The following is a 15,785-nucleotide window of genomic DNA, read 5'->3' on the forward strand; positions in this document are numbered from 1 at the left end:
CCCCAAGAATCACTCGAACATGAAATTGGCGAACCTCGAACATCGCTCATCTCTATTGTTCACCTGTGTTATCTGGGCTTCATATACAAGTGCATATAAAATGCATGTGAATTATCACAGGACAGTTTGAGAATCTTCCTTAGGTTGCCTTTGTACAAGTGATAGACTATGGCCATCGCGTTCCTACCCCTGAAGGCACAAATCATATTATTGTCTTGTAATGGGAATTGTATTGTCTCTATGGTTAGCAATAGTTAAGTGTTGGGACTAGGCCACCATCGGGGGGTTCAAACGAAAGGTAAGCTGACGATTCATTCAGGAGAAGTCAGTCGGTCAGTGGGTGGTTTGTGGCAACAAATTAGAAAGAAAAGAGACAGAATGCAAGATCACGTGAACCTCGAGTGTTGGCAGAGACATGGAGTGTGAACACCGTTGAAATATGAAAGTGATCCTCAAATGGAGTGGCCCCAAACAATAGGAGCCGGAGGACAGAAGTCTAGTGACCAGGCCCTTTACTGTCAAGGTATACAGTTAATCTTAACTGGTGTTTGAGAAAAGTTGACAACCTGAGTGGTTTCCCTATAGACCTCTGAGTGCTAAACTTTACACCGCTCATGATGGGACTTAAAGAGACTGGACATGGAATTGTGCAATTGAAAGATGGCCTTCACAAACTGTACTGTAGCACTGAACTGGGTTGCACTGGGACTCACAAGAACAGTAAGATATGTAGCAACTCAGTAGGAATTTGTCACGCTGGGTGTGGTGAGAGACACACTGCATGTGGACTCCTGGGAATAAAGGAGGCTGAAACACAAAGAAGGGGGGTATCCAGGGGTTCCTGTGCTGACCCTAACACTGGGGCGGCCCTCCGCTAGCCCTCAAACCACAGGTACCTATAAGGGTTAGGAGGTGTGGCCCGCCAAACATGCCCCTGTCTCCTAGCCAGACCCTAGGACTCAATCCCACCAGCCACCAATCCACGGAGGCAAAAACAAACACAAAAATAAACAGCAAAATGGGAAAAAAGGAAAAACAACAAGTTAACCTGAGAGGGAATCTTCAGAATATACAGCAACAGCGTGCTGCGAAACAGCTGTCAGGAGGTTACTCTTGCCACCAGAACCAGCCTTTTCACATTCCACCAGGTACTGTAATTTAATCCTGCCCCTTCACATGGAAATTCTCTCTGTCTGCACAGCCTCTCCAAACTTGGGCATCTAATATGCATATTTATGCTTTGATTTAAAACACCCTATAGTTTGCTGACCTGTGCAGCGGCCGAGTTAACTCTTTCCACTTTGTTCTATTTCACAGTGGGTTCCAATGGGGACACTTCATTCTTCAATCCTGACCTCAGGCATATAATTACATCTATTATATATTTACACGTGTGCCCTCTGGATTGCCACTTTGTGATAACATATTTTTGTCTTTTGACATGGTGGCGTATTAAATTTCAACCATTATATACAATACCTGGTTGGTTCTGTGCGGCAAGTTTTTGCTCCAATATAAACCACTCTTGTTCTCCACATAATTGTCAGACCTATTCTGAATAACATATATTTTATGACATCTTTTTATCATGTGTTTTTGTCGCAGGCGGAGGGGCCGCGCTCGCTATGCTCGGGTCCAGGGCTGCTGCTGCTCGGTGGCTCGAGCGGTGGGCCGGACCCGGGGACTCGAGCAGCGCTCCTCGCCCACGAGTGAAAAGGGGGGTGGTTTGTTTGGGGAGATAGTTCATGACACCACCCACGGGTCGTGGTGATAATGGGCACTACCGCTGCTGGTGATGGGGTTCCCGGGAGCGATGGCAGGGAGCAGCTAGGATGTTGGTTCCCCCTCCGTGGGTAGGGGTTGGTGTTATGATCCGGAACCATGGAAGACCACCACAAATCATTGGTAAAAGGTGACAAGAGCATTGGCAACTAATCTGGCCGCTATCCCCTTACTAACCATCACAACTAAAAGTAGCCGAGGGGTGAACTAACATCCTGTGCACCGCGAACCCAGCCGGAGAACTAGCTATCCTAAAGGAAGGAAATATGAATAACTCTCTGCCTCAGAAAATAGACAAAAATAGCAAGCCCCTCACATTCAAAGACTGCGGTGATATAGGAAAAACACAATACACAGATAGATGACAGGATTAGCAAAATGTGAGGCCCCCACTGACTAAAATAGGAAAGGACAGGAAAGGGACTGATGGTGGCCAGAGAAAAAACCCTGCAAAATTCCAAATTCCTGATAGTACAAAAAGGCCCTCAGATCGCACGATCTGAACTCCGTCCTATACCAGGTGCTTTTGTCATACCAATGAACAGAAAACAAGAATCATAACAAATTCAACAAGCCACAAACACATGGACCCAGAGGAGCTATACTCCAAACAGAACTGCAGGGAGTTCCCCAGCCAAGCAACTGAGGGGGAAAATCCCTGCATGCAAATAAACTGAAAACAACCACAGCAAATGACAAACCCAGATAAGAGCAAATGAACCAAACAATAAATAAAGAGCAAGCACTTATCTGGGGTAGATGTGGTGTAGAGCAGAATGAAGCAGGCTGGTGATACAAAGAACAACTGACATCCGGCATAGCCTGCTATCAGACCAGGATTTAAATAAGCAGACAGTTAGCAAAGGAAACGCCCATTGCACAACACACCTGTTCCAAGTCCAAACCATTCCTGGCCACCAGAGGGAGCCTCCCAGCAGCCAAAACATAACTAACATTCACAACAGGTTGGTGATCCTGGGGCCCAGTGGTGGTACAGGGAGGCAGGGTAGCTGGGGTACAGGGTTGCGGAGGTAGCGTGGCGCGGTGCCGGATGGCACTGTTGTACTCACTCAGGAACAGATTCACAGAGTCTCTGGTAAACCAAACGGCTGGATGGATGGGTCCCGCAGCCGGCTGCAGTGTCTTTCTTTTCCCCGGACAGGTTGATGGTGGCTGTCTTTCCCTGCACCGCTGTAAAATGTATTGACTCCGATGGTTTCCCAACGGTAGTCCGCTCCCCGGCGTGTATGTACCGAAGGAGCTCGTTTTGCCCGCAGGCGCTGGCCCTTGGATCTCTAGCCTATGGCGGTGGCTTTTTATCCTCACTGTGTGGACGGTTGCCTTCTGTCGGGTCTTGGGTGTGAGGGAACCCCTGAGGTCCCGGTCACTATCTGATTTGGCCGTTGTCGGCGGCTCCTAGCCTGGTCGGGGTCTGATGGCCCTGCCTTTGTGCTTGGTGCAGATCTGCTCTCCGGCTCGGTACTGGCGGGCCACCGCCCGTCCCCGGTCCTACGGTTCCACTGACCTGCGCCAACTCCTTTAGACTGCCACCACCATCTGCCGACCTTGCTGACAGTGCCTGGGCTCCGACCCAGACACTAGCAGTTTCTCCTCTCCCTTTCAACTCCACTCCAAACTCAACTCCAACTGAAAACTGACTACTTTTCCCGCCTCCAGGCCTGTGAACTCCTCGGTGGGTGGGGCCAACCACCTGGCTCCGCCCCACCTGGTGTGGACATCAGACCCTGGAGGAGGCAACAAGGATTTTGTTTGACTGATGTTGACTATCCAGGGGAGGGGGTGTGTGTGATGTGATGTTGTGTTTGTGACTATCTGGCTAGTCCAGGGCGTCACATTTTTAATCAATAAAATGTATTTTCTAAACACAATTATTGCCTTGTCTCCTTTTCTCCTCCTATATTATATATAGCAACAGTAGTCTGAAGCTACATGCACTCCTGAGCAGCAACTTCTCCAAGTGAAGAGTATAACCCACACTGGAGGAGTGAGAGGCCCCACGTTATAAAGGCCCTTAATTACCAGATGGAGGAAAGTCTCCTCCAACTTGGCAATGAAACAGAAAGAAAACCTAAATCAAGCCCTTAATGGGACAACGTCCATTAATGTCTGGACGATCGCCGGGCCCTTCTGCACCTGGTCCCAGCAGCAGCACCTGAAGGTCCAGACACATCCGATGACAGAATTTGAACTGTGTCTAATAATGCTTTACAAAACTTTCACATGCTGGAAGATATGTGCCCACTATCTGGAGTGTAATGGTACTGTTGAGAATGAATCGTTGAGTAAAGTATTGTTTGAAATGAACTGCTGGTCTCCTTTATGAGTCATCATGTGGTCTTGGTCAGCCAACGTCTGCGGCAGTATGCAGCCTGTGCAGGTTCATATCCCACAGGACACAAGTCCACACACTCAGCCAGGACCAGTCATTTGATGTGGTGTGGTAGGGTGTCCATAGTCAATCCCACATCTACTGCGCCGTGCCACCCTACATATACATAAAACTGTCAATGTGGATCTGAGGCAGATAGAGGACTAACAACTACCCACTAATAATAATGGCAATTGCAGTATCTAAACAGTTAAATATTCATGAGGTCAGTTTTCTCCAATCCATATATTGGTATGGTAAGCAAGGCTATGGTTGCTCAAATACAAGTGCTATGTCCATACTATCACCTTCATGTATAAAATATGAGAAAAAAATAAAACATATAAAGAAAGATTTTAAAACAATGAGGTCATTTCATTTTTTTGTGGCATTGTTAAAAGATGAGGTGTTGACTGATTTACTGCCACATATTTTCTTTTGTTTCCAACCCTGCTTCTAAGAATGAGCTGTTTCATTCAAAACTGTCAGAAGGTTTAGTGCCAAAGTATTTCTACTTATATGGAAAATCTTGCCAGTAATCGATCACCAATACATGACCACTGAGGAAGGATTCTCCGGTCGTGATGGTTACTATACCCCCCCAAAATTAACCTAAAAATAACACACCGACTGCATGCGACTTGGTTAAACAAATTGGCCACAGCAGCCTTTATTACCTATTATTAACATACTAACACAAAGGGGGCGCCGTCCAACGGGCAACCCCAAACACACAATAATAGGTAACACATAATAATAATAAACGGTACATGAAACCCTATGTAGGCCCGGTCCAGAAACCCTTTCCTACACCAATATCCCTGGCCGCAACACTCCGACCCAGAGATGAGGTATTAATCACCCCACGGATTAATACCCCCCAAACTTTGCAGAACCCCGTACCTGCAATTTCCCGGGACCCAGAGACACCATACCAAGACAGTGCCTCTCGGTCCAGCTACCAATCCCTTACAACCGCTTCTGGACCAGACCTACCTCCCGCAAACCCAGGGCCCATAAATCAGAACCAATGTCATTAAGATGAACCCCATCACTCCTCCGAAACTGCCACTTCGGCGATTCCAGGTCCACATGCCTCACCACCACACCGCCGATTCTCCGCACGAAACGCGCAACCACCCTGTTCACTTGTGCCCGGGCGCGATTAATCTTCTCAACCGACCGAGCCCCCCTCCACCATAAACTGGCCACAATATCCGACCACACCACTATCAAGCCCGGATACCTTGCCCATAAACGAAGTAGGTCGATCTTAATGTCCCTAATCAGATGGTGGGATGCCCGCGAACCCGGGTCATTCCCCCCCACGTGTAAAACCAACACGTTCGGAGGTCTGTCCATCCTGCAATAATATTCAAATTCCGGCACGACCCTGCTCCATTCCATGCCACGCACTCCAATCCACTTGACCGATGCCAGCGATCTGTCGACACCCAACTGCCGACCATTCGGGCGAGCGTCGGCCCGACGGGCCCCCCAGAAAACGAACGAGTGCCCCAGGATCCAGATCAAACACACTCCTACAATAAAGGAAACAATTTTAACAAACAACACCAGCATTCCAGATTGCAACAAAGAACAACAAAACCCAATGGCAGAACAAACAAAACTCTAACCAGAGCCCTCAACGAGATAATAACTGTGGGCGCACATAACCACGAAAACGAGAGGACTCCCACCGACCATTCCGTCTCACCATGTCATCTCCAAGGCCGCAACGAGAAGCCTCGGTAGCCGCCCCAATCCTGAACGAATGGGACCCGTAATCCTCTGGGCGCTCACCCGCCCAGTGCAGGCAACTCCTCAGCACTGCCACAAACTGGTAACGAGACAACCAAGCCCCGTCCTCGTGACATAGCAGCGGGCCCGGAAGACCGCCCCGCAGACCACAAAACTTACTCACCACCTGCACCGTACACAAGCCATCCCCTTGCACCGCATACAACACTCTAACCTGCCTCGACCCATCTGGTCCGTCTTGGACCGCCGAAGCCGACACTCCACTCTCTGTCCCACTACCGACACATCCTCGAATAGCAAACCACCCCCACTAACCCTTGACGGGCTCACCAATTCTCCTATCCGAAAAGCCCCGAAAAAAGCTAACACAAAAGCAGTTTCAAACAACACCGTCTCATACGCTGAGACACAAATTCCCTGCAAACCATCCACCAAACACCGTAATAAGTCCAACGAAATGGGCCGCCTAGTGTCCCGCGCCTTCACCCCTTTCCGAAAACCTTTCAATGCCTGCCTTACCCGGAAGTACCGTGAAACGTCATGCTCACCCCTAACCTTTAACCAAAAGGCCACGGCCGCCACCCTAAGCGCCACAGCCGACGCTGACCTCCCAGCCCTAAAATCCTCACTCACCAATGCCAAGAGCGCCAATAAATAATCCACTCACCCGTTACCAAACATCTCACCCAGCACTGCCTGCCACTCAACCCACACTTTAGAATAACGGCACCAAGTCACCTCGGTCACCGAATTCCCAATCAAACCCACAATCACTGCCTCACCAGGCTCCACAATTCCTCTGGGCACACCGCTCCGATCTCGTCTGCCCCCGGCAGTAACTCCCGAAACCTGTGGAACTGAAAACGAGATAAAGCGTCAGCCACCCCGTTATCAACCCCCGGCACATGTTTTGCAACCACATGAATATTCCACAGCAAACACTTGAGCACCAAATGCCGCAGATATGCCACTACCAGTCCAGATTTCGCTGACAAGCTGTTTATTGCATGTACAACTGCCTGATTATCGCAATGAAAGCACACTTTACGTCCCGAAAATTGCGACCCCCACAACTCCACCACCACCACGATTGGAAACAACTCGAGCAGGGCCAGATTTTTTACCAGGCCACCCTGTCGCCAATCCTCGGGCCACCTTCCCACACACCAATGACCCTGAAAAATGGCGCCGAAACCCGCCGACCCGGCCGCATCCGTATACAGTTCTTGAGCATCATTGGGCACCACCTTCTTCAACCACAAAGTGCGGCCGTTAAAATGTCGCAAGAAGACGTCCCAAACCAACAAATCTTCCTTGATCTCCCGCGTGACCCGCACAAAATGCGCCGAGGACCGTACGCCTGCCGTAGCTGTCGCCAACCTCCTGGCAAAAACACGCCCCATTAGCATAATCCTGCATGCAAAATTCAGCTTTCCAAGCAAAGACTGTACCACCTTAAGCCACACTTTTTTGCTGCCAGCATTGCTGCAACCGCACTCCGCAAATCCACAATCTTGTCCTCTGGCAACCTACATTCCATGGCCAGCGAGTCGATTTCAATCCCCAGGAACCGCATAACCGGCGCCAGACCCTCCGTTTTTTCCTGCGCCAAAGGGATCCCAAAACGATCCGCCACTCTCTGCAAGGCAAACAACAAACCAGCGCAAACCATGGAACCCGCCGGACCAACACACAGAAAATCATCCAAAAAATGAATAATGGATGACAAGCCGGACACGTCCCGCACCACCCACTCAACAAAGGAGCTAAAAGCCTCAAAATATGAACAAGAAATCGAACAGCCCATGGGCAAACAACGATCAACATAAAACTTCCCGTTCCACCAGCAACCCAGAAGGTGCTGACTCTCCGGATGCATCGGCAACAAACGAAACGCCGATTCTACATCCGCCTTTGCCATCAATGCACCGCGTCCTGCCGCCCGTACCAAGTCCAGCGCTTTGTCGAACGAGACGTAGTACACTGCCGACAATTCCAGCGCAATGCCGTCATTCACAGACGACCCCTCTGGAAATGAAAGATGATGAATGAGCAGAAATTTATTCGGCTCCTTCTTTGGCACCACCCCCAGCGGGGACACCACCAAATTACTGCACGGAGGGCTCTCAAATGGGTCCCCCATCCTGCCCAGCTCAACCTCTTTACCCAACTTCTCACCCACAACCATAGGGTGGTCCCTTGCCGACCGTAAGTTACGACAAACCGGAGGCAATGCCTCAACCGCCGACGGAATCTGAAAACCGTACAAAAAACCAAACCGGAAAAGCGACGCCGCTGCCCCGTCCGGATACCTACTTAAAAACAGCGCCATCGCCTCTATTTTCACCGGCGTCCTCCCTTTTACCAGACCCGTCCCCGGCCTTGCCTCTCCCTTTCTAAAAACATTTGGACAAACTATGTCCCCCCCCGCAGCCGGAGCACTCATGCTTGAACCTACACGCTGCACCAAATTTGCACTGGCCTTCGTTAAATTGCCAGCACAATCCCTTTTTCTGGATACCCGAGGGCCCGGCTCCCGTTCCCCCGCCGCCCCCACGAAAGGGCTGGCTCGGGGCCACCATTAAATGCATCCATAAGGAAATGTCCTTATGGTCCCACCGCATGCCGGGTCGCAACGCCTTCCGCTGCCTAAACTGCTCATCATACCGCAGCCATGCCAAGCCCCCATACGTTCGATACGCCTCCCCGATTGCATCCATATAGCCAAACAGAGCCGAGCAATGCTCCGGCTCCTTTTCCCCTATCACGCTGGCCAAAACTGCGAACGCCTGAAACCAATTGGAAAAGGAACGAGGAATGAGCCTATAACGGCGTTTTTCTTCCTCCTCCTTTTCCTTCTTGGAATCGCTCGGCTTCACCTTGTCTAGGTTAAATTTCTCCAGGGGTAGTAGGGAAAATATCTCCACATACTCCTCTTTCCAAATTTTTTCCCTCACCTCTTTTTTGAGGTGCGCCCCTAGTGGTCCCTCAAAGCACACATACACCTCGCTCTTCGCCCTGTCATCCAGCCGCACCACCTCATCCTCCTTTTCCTTCTCCTTTTCTCCCATTTTGTCGCCCACGGACTCCACTACTCCGCTAACTGCACCCGCCCCCACCGGCGCCTTCTCGCTGTTGGCCGCTGCTGCGCCATCCGCCGCTGACCCCGTCCAGGCCGCCGGCGCCGGCGCTCGCGCTAAACCCTGCAAAAACCCCAGCAACTGACTAAGCAGAGCTGACCCCTCTGGCGCTGCCGTGCCCGCTGCCACCTCCCCAACACCAGCACCCCGCGCCGCAAGCAATGTCGAATCCACGGCTAGCTCACCTGACCGCGACGCAGAGATGGAAATCGGTACTGTGATGTCCTCTGCCATCTGCTCCTCTGGTTCGTCCCCCGACCTGAGGGCTCTGTCCTCTTCCTCGCTGTAGTCGTCCTCCACTGTCCCAGCTCTGGAGGATGCAGGCGATGCGTCCCCCCCCACCACGGCCGCCCTCCTGGGCCGCCGCGTGGGCACTGGCAGAGGGCGTCCTCTGCTTTCTGTGCGGCGACAGCCCACAAGACCGTCCTGTCCCCTGGGCCGCCGCCGACCGCGTCCTCTTCCTGGAGGAGCCTCTCCCCGGGCTTGGGGGGCTCCCCACCGTCGTTTCCTGCCCTCCAGGGCCTCCGACCGGGACCTCCCACTGGGTCCTCCCCCGCCCGAGGGAGACCGCGGCCACCGGACGCAGTGCTGCTGACCTGAGGGACCTGGCAGTCACAGCAGGGCTCCCGCCGTCCCTCCTTCTCTCCGCAGCCTCGCAGGTATCCGGGTGGCGCCTCCCCACACCGGTCCCCCTGCTGGCTGCCTGCGCCCGGCCCCCCCCACCGTCCTCTATCATCCGCTGGGCCTGCACCTGTGTAGGAGCAGCCGCCGGGACGTGCCCCACCGCCGGGGGCCCGGCATTCAGCGCAGGTCCCAGGCCGGACACGCCCCCTCTCCGTGCCTCCGATCCACGCCGGGCACGGCCTGGATCCCGGGCTGCCACTGGCCTGCCAAATCTAGCCCGAGGCCTGGGACCGGAAGTAGGCCGCTGGCCTCATTCCATCGCCGGGCTCACTCCCGGCCGGGAGACGCCGCTGGGCTCTGCACTCCAGCCCGAGGCCTGACATCGGAAGAAGGCCCCGGGCTGGCCACGCCCCTATCTCGGCTGCCGCGGCCTTGCCGGAGATTCCTCCCGGCGGCCGGGGAAGACGCTGGGAGCTGCTGCCGCCCGCCCCGCCGTGGAGGGTCCCGAGGGGGGCTCTCGCTGGGCCTCCTCGCCCCCCCTGCGCCCGGAGAGTACCTGAGCGGGGGCCTCGAACGCTGCCCGTGGCTAGAGGGGGAGCAAGGGGCAGGTGCCGACGGGGAAACCCAGGCAGCCCTGATGTGGGACTGCACTGCCTAGGCCCCGTGCACCGCCATCGCCGCTCTGATCAGCCTATTCAGCTCCTGGAGGTCCGCCATGCTGGTTCCTTGGTCCTGGTCCTGGGTCTCCAATCTGTCGCCGTCCAGAGTCCAAAAGGGGAGGTAAGACCCTCCCTCATCACTTTTATACTCCCCCCCCTCCCCTACAGGGATCCTTTCTCCACCAATCCCCTATATCTTCCCATAATGCCCCTCATTATAACTTTATTAACCCCTCACTCCCTCCCTTCCCTCTGGTCATGTTGCCCCTCCCCCCTATGGGGTCCATGGCTTTCTAGCACTCTCTAACCCAGAAGGAACAATCAATTAAATTTGTTTTTTTTTGCTTTATAACATAAGACATTGTGGGAGGTACAACACATATTTGGAAGAAAATATACATTAGAAATTTTCAACATATTGGTCTATACCATACAACAGTGTTTTCTCAATTTGTTTGGGATATTTTTAGTTTTTTTCCCGGTGGAAAATCAGATATTTATTTTTAAGACGAGTAATTTGTAAAAAAATATTCTATATGATGAAGTTATTGTTTGGTCAGTGGGTCATATGTTACCATCCCTGTTTCATAATTTTTTCTTGTATGGAAAAAATAGATAAAGGTATAGATAAAGAGATCTTTAGGAAAAGTATTTCTAAAGATCCTTTGTGATATGTTAATGAGCGCAGGGACTAGTCGCAAGGGCATTAGTTCCTGCACTCATTCCGCCCTCTTAACCACACCCACAGGGGCGTGCTAACATGTTATTTGATGCTCATTGCCCAGCATCATCAACGGTGATGCACGTTCCGGCATATAATTATCAGTGCGCATGGATCAGAATACTACTCACTTCCAAACATGCACACTATGAAGCTGGGTGTATGTGTCTCGGCTTCAGAGAGGTCTAGGGTGCATGACCGGAGGTGTGGTGACTTCTGATCCATGCACACTGACCCTAAAGGCCCCGTTGCACGCTACAATTTATCTGACGATATGTCGTCGGGGTCACGGTTTTCGTAACGCACTTCCGTTGTCGTTAGTGACGTCGTTGCGTGTGACACCTACAAGCGACTCCGAACAATCTAAAAAATAGCGAAAATTGTTGATCATTGACACGTCGTTCAGTTTCAAAATATTGTTCGGCGTTTTGAACGTGACAAACATATTGCTACGTTTGACACCCTGCCAACGACGAACAACATCGTTAGTGCGTTTGTCATCAGCGACGCGGGCGTGTCGTTACAAGCAATGCTCCATGCCTCCTCTGCTCTGATTGGTGGTACCAACTGCATTCTGATTTGGCAGGCATGGTTGATAACATGGACACAAATCGTAGGAGATTCTGACAGCATGGAAATTGGGGTGTGTAAAGGGCGAGTCAATCACACGCCAGGGTGTATTCTATGGACAATTATACGCCTCTGTCGTTGCCGGAATCGTTGGGAGGAATGCTATGTGACGGTGTCCATACGACCACCTTGGTCAAACAATATATCGCTGAACGATGTTGCGTCGTTTGTGAGATGGGTTCGTGTGACCGCTACAAAACGACCTATGAGCGAACTCGGCAAATCATAGCAATTATCTGGGCGTGTCACATCACTAGCAATATCGTTGTGTGTAAAGTGGCCTTAAGTGTTCTGGAGGGGTACAATGGACACAGGTACGTGCATAATCGCTGATAATGCTGGACAATGGGCACTGAATAGTATGTTAGCATGCTCCTGTGGGCATGCTAACATACTAAGAAGCAGAATGAGCGCAGGAACTAACGCCCTTGCAACTAGTCCCTGCGCTCATTAGCATATCATAAAGATCTTTAGAAGTACTTTTTCTAAAGATTTCTTTATCCATGATACTAGATACAGGGACGGTTATGCAGGGATTACCAATATGCACCCAGAACTGCTCGTGGTTCTGGGTGCATATTACATCTGACAGGTTCCTTTTAAAGCTGAGAGTCTGCATTTTAAGCCCATATTGATTATGCAACTGTATTTCAAAAAATATCTTGGTAAACAGCTAAAATGCCAAATCTTGTGTCATTGTCCAAATATTTCTGGATCTAATTGTATGTGTGCATAATTATTGGGGAACTATTACTGTGCAGAACTATTTTGAAAATAAATGGAAAATGTAAATTTTCCCATCTCAATTGTTTTTTTTCATCTTTGAGAATAATAACCAAACTCAAAATGTACAACACATACATACAATTAAAAAAAATATATAGCCACCCTTCTTTTCAATAACAGTCCTAAGAGTTCCATCCATGGAGTCTGTCAGTTTCTTAATCGGTTGAAGATTAACTTTTTGATCAGCACCAACCACAGCCTCCCAGACACTGTTCAAATAGGTGACTGATTTCCTTCACTGGAAATATCCCATTTAAGAAGGGCATATAAATTCTCAATATGGTTTAGGTCAGCTTCTCGCTCAAGAATAACACCATAGGTACCTACCAGCTGGCATACGTTATGACTACGCCCGTCATCATCCTCATTCAAACCCTGTGGTATGGGAAGACTTTCTCCTTCCAGCTTAAGCTCACCTTGATTCCTATTACATTGGGAGTGTTCTTGAACTCTTATTATGATGTGACGTTTAATGTGTTGGGAGTTGTACTTGGTGCTTTGGGTGTTCTGGTCACGTCTCTTTGACAAGTGTGGGTTGGCGCCAAGTGCCAGTTGTATAGGTGAACTCTAAATGTGGTGCCCCTGAATACATCAGGGTACCACAGGGTACTGCATCTTTACACAGGGTGCAGGGCCCACCCTCCATGGTTCCAGGTGCTCAAGAAACCGATGTCACTCCCATCTGCACCACAAAACCCAATCACCTCACATCAATGACTGCAGACACACCAAGGGAGTTGGACTAACTGGAAATGGGCCAGCCACTGGGGGACTGAGCAGACTGTGAGAGGGAGACGAAAAAGAACAGAAGTAGACTCCAAAGAGAGAGGAGCTGGGAGAGTGAGCTCCTGGGGAGCTGGGGACACTGGTTGGGTCGCAAGCGGTGATCTGGTTCCAGAGGAGCCGGGGACCGGTGGCAGGGACATTGGATAAGGGTGTGAAGGACGTAGTCTTGGAGGACTGTCGGCACTAGAAGGCCCAAAAGAACTGACCGGTACCGAGCACGACGGGGTACAGGACCCTAGGTCAGGAGCTAATTCAATGTCCTGGCAATTCATCTGAAAGGGAGAGGATCTTCAAGGACTTCCCTACGAGCTCAGAGGTTGAGGGCATCAGCACAACAAGGGGGACAGGGGTGTATCCAGACACAGTAACCCACTAAAGTCCCATGTGCCAGCCCTCAAGCTACCAGCTACACTACAAATAGTGAGCAGGGCCCCCAACAGCTTCAAGCCAAGGGGACCACCAACGGATCATAAATTGTGCACAGAGGCAGGCTCCGAATCACTGTGCCATCGGTGGGACTGGGTACTTGGACGGGGCCCCAGCAGCGGCAGCTGTACACAGAGACTTTGGTTTACCTACAGTGTGTGTGTCTCCTTTCTAAACCTCATCCAGCACCACGACTGCCCACAGTGAGTACCCTGGTCCCCTGCACCCTGTCCTCCCAAAGCACCAACACCCTGAGTCCGGGGCCTTCGCTACCTGCGGAAAGACTGACACCTTTCTGCCTAACACCTTCCAGCAGCAGCGGTACTCCCATTACCGCAACCCGCAGGTGGCGTCACGAACTAATCCCCTGTAAATACCCCCTTTCATGGATCAAAGTGTTCGGCAAGCCGGGTCCGGGCCCCTCGAGCCACCACGATTCCGGATCCGAGCAGCCCAACCAACACCGGGGCGGTACATATACAGCTGCTGTATTACCAAGCACCACTATCTTCTGGAATGTTGTGCTCTATTACACCTTTCTTTGAGCCAATTGTAGGTGAAGTAGGGATATTTCGACCATGGTCACTTACAGACATGATGACAGTGATCCTGTCTGGAGTTATTGCGTTTACTGTAAACCCAGAGGCGGACATATCATTGATGCAACCTGTGTGGCCGCACTAGGACCCAAGAGGTAAAGGGTTCCATTTCTACCTCCAAAGTAGGTATAATTTTGCATTATGATGAGCTTTTGGACTGCAAAGGGCCCAATCACTGTTCTTGCACAGGGGCCCTCTTCTGTCTGTATCCGCCAGTATGTAAACCTGTCTATCACTGAATCGTTGTCAATACTTCACCTGTGAACGAAAATATGTTTGGAAACTTCAAGTTCTGCATTACTCTTCTGGGAGGATACATCCTATTTTAGGACCCCTTTCTTTATTGATTTACAGTATACAAATATAAAGCAAATTCCTTAATCACCTCATTCTTTAAAGTTGTATCAGTAAATCCGCATTGCATAATTTAAACTTTTATACAGGATAAAACAATAATACAAGAATGATTTCTCTATAATCATATTAGAATCCTAAATTTCACAGGCACTCTCCTTATATTGCTGCATGGGATATAGATCTTAACCCCAACTTTTTAACGCTCCCATAATGAGTTGAAGCCAAAATACAAAATCATACCCTTGATGCAGCATACAGTTATTCTTGTCTACTTATAAATTTTTTTTAATGCCATCACTCACAGATGCTCATTATTCGTGATGGGCTAATAGTGAAATATTCGAGTTCAGATTATTAGTCTCAAATATTTCACACAATTCTTGAATTTGTTGCAAATAAAGAATCTAATGCAAGTCAATGGGAAATTCAAATAATTTTCCAGCGGACCCTCCCAGGATGTCTGTCGGGGCTGTAAATATGCTGAAATGGATGGAAAAGTGCTGAACTCAATGGGAACAGGATGGGGAAGATGCCTGGCTGCACCTCTGAAACACAAGTAGCTTTTGGGAACAATGTTGTAAGAGTATTATGCTACTTTGACGTGCGGTCCCCTGCCTATTTGTGATAACCAGTGCAGGTAAAGTAGTCAGCTTTGGGCTGCAGCCCTCAGCTGTGTATTTTATTTTGGCTGGTTGTCAAAAATAGAGGCTCCATCACAATGTGTTTTTTATATTATTTAAATCATTTTAAAAACCTACGTGGGCTTCTATCCATTTTTGATAAACAGCACAGATAAAGTAGACCACTGGGGACTGTAATTTTCAGGCTGGGAAGGTCCATCGTTATTGGGCACTCCCCAGCCTAAAAATAGCAGCCTGTAGCCACTCTACATTTGGCACATCCATTAGATGCGCCAGTTGTGGCACTTCAATCGGAGTAATATATAGGGTTGAGGTCTGCTGTAATTTGTTAAAAATCACAGCTGCCAACAAGCCTTGTGTTTGGTTGGTAATGGAGAGGTGTCTATGAGACGCTGACTGCCGGTTTGCCAGATTGTCAGATTATGGGACACAGCAGCACAGCAGTCCGACAGTCCGGTACCTATGAGGCCCAGAAACCTTAAAA

The 15,785-nt window shown here is 50.1% G+C and overlaps 1 pseudogene; it reads left to right on the forward strand.

Moving 5' to 3' along the window:
• Positions 1 to 660: 660 nt before the first annotated feature.
• On the forward strand, positions 661 to 14,632 carry LOC142312693 (solute carrier family 35 member E3-like; annotated as a pseudogene).
• Positions 14,633 to 15,785: the final 1,153 nt, after the last annotated feature.

This window comes from Anomaloglossus baeobatrachus, chromosome 5 (genome assembly GCF_048569485.1).
Source record: "Anomaloglossus baeobatrachus isolate aAnoBae1 chromosome 5, aAnoBae1.hap1, whole genome shotgun sequence".
NCBI lineage: Eukaryota > Metazoa > Chordata > Amphibia > Anura > Aromobatidae > Anomaloglossus > Anomaloglossus baeobatrachus.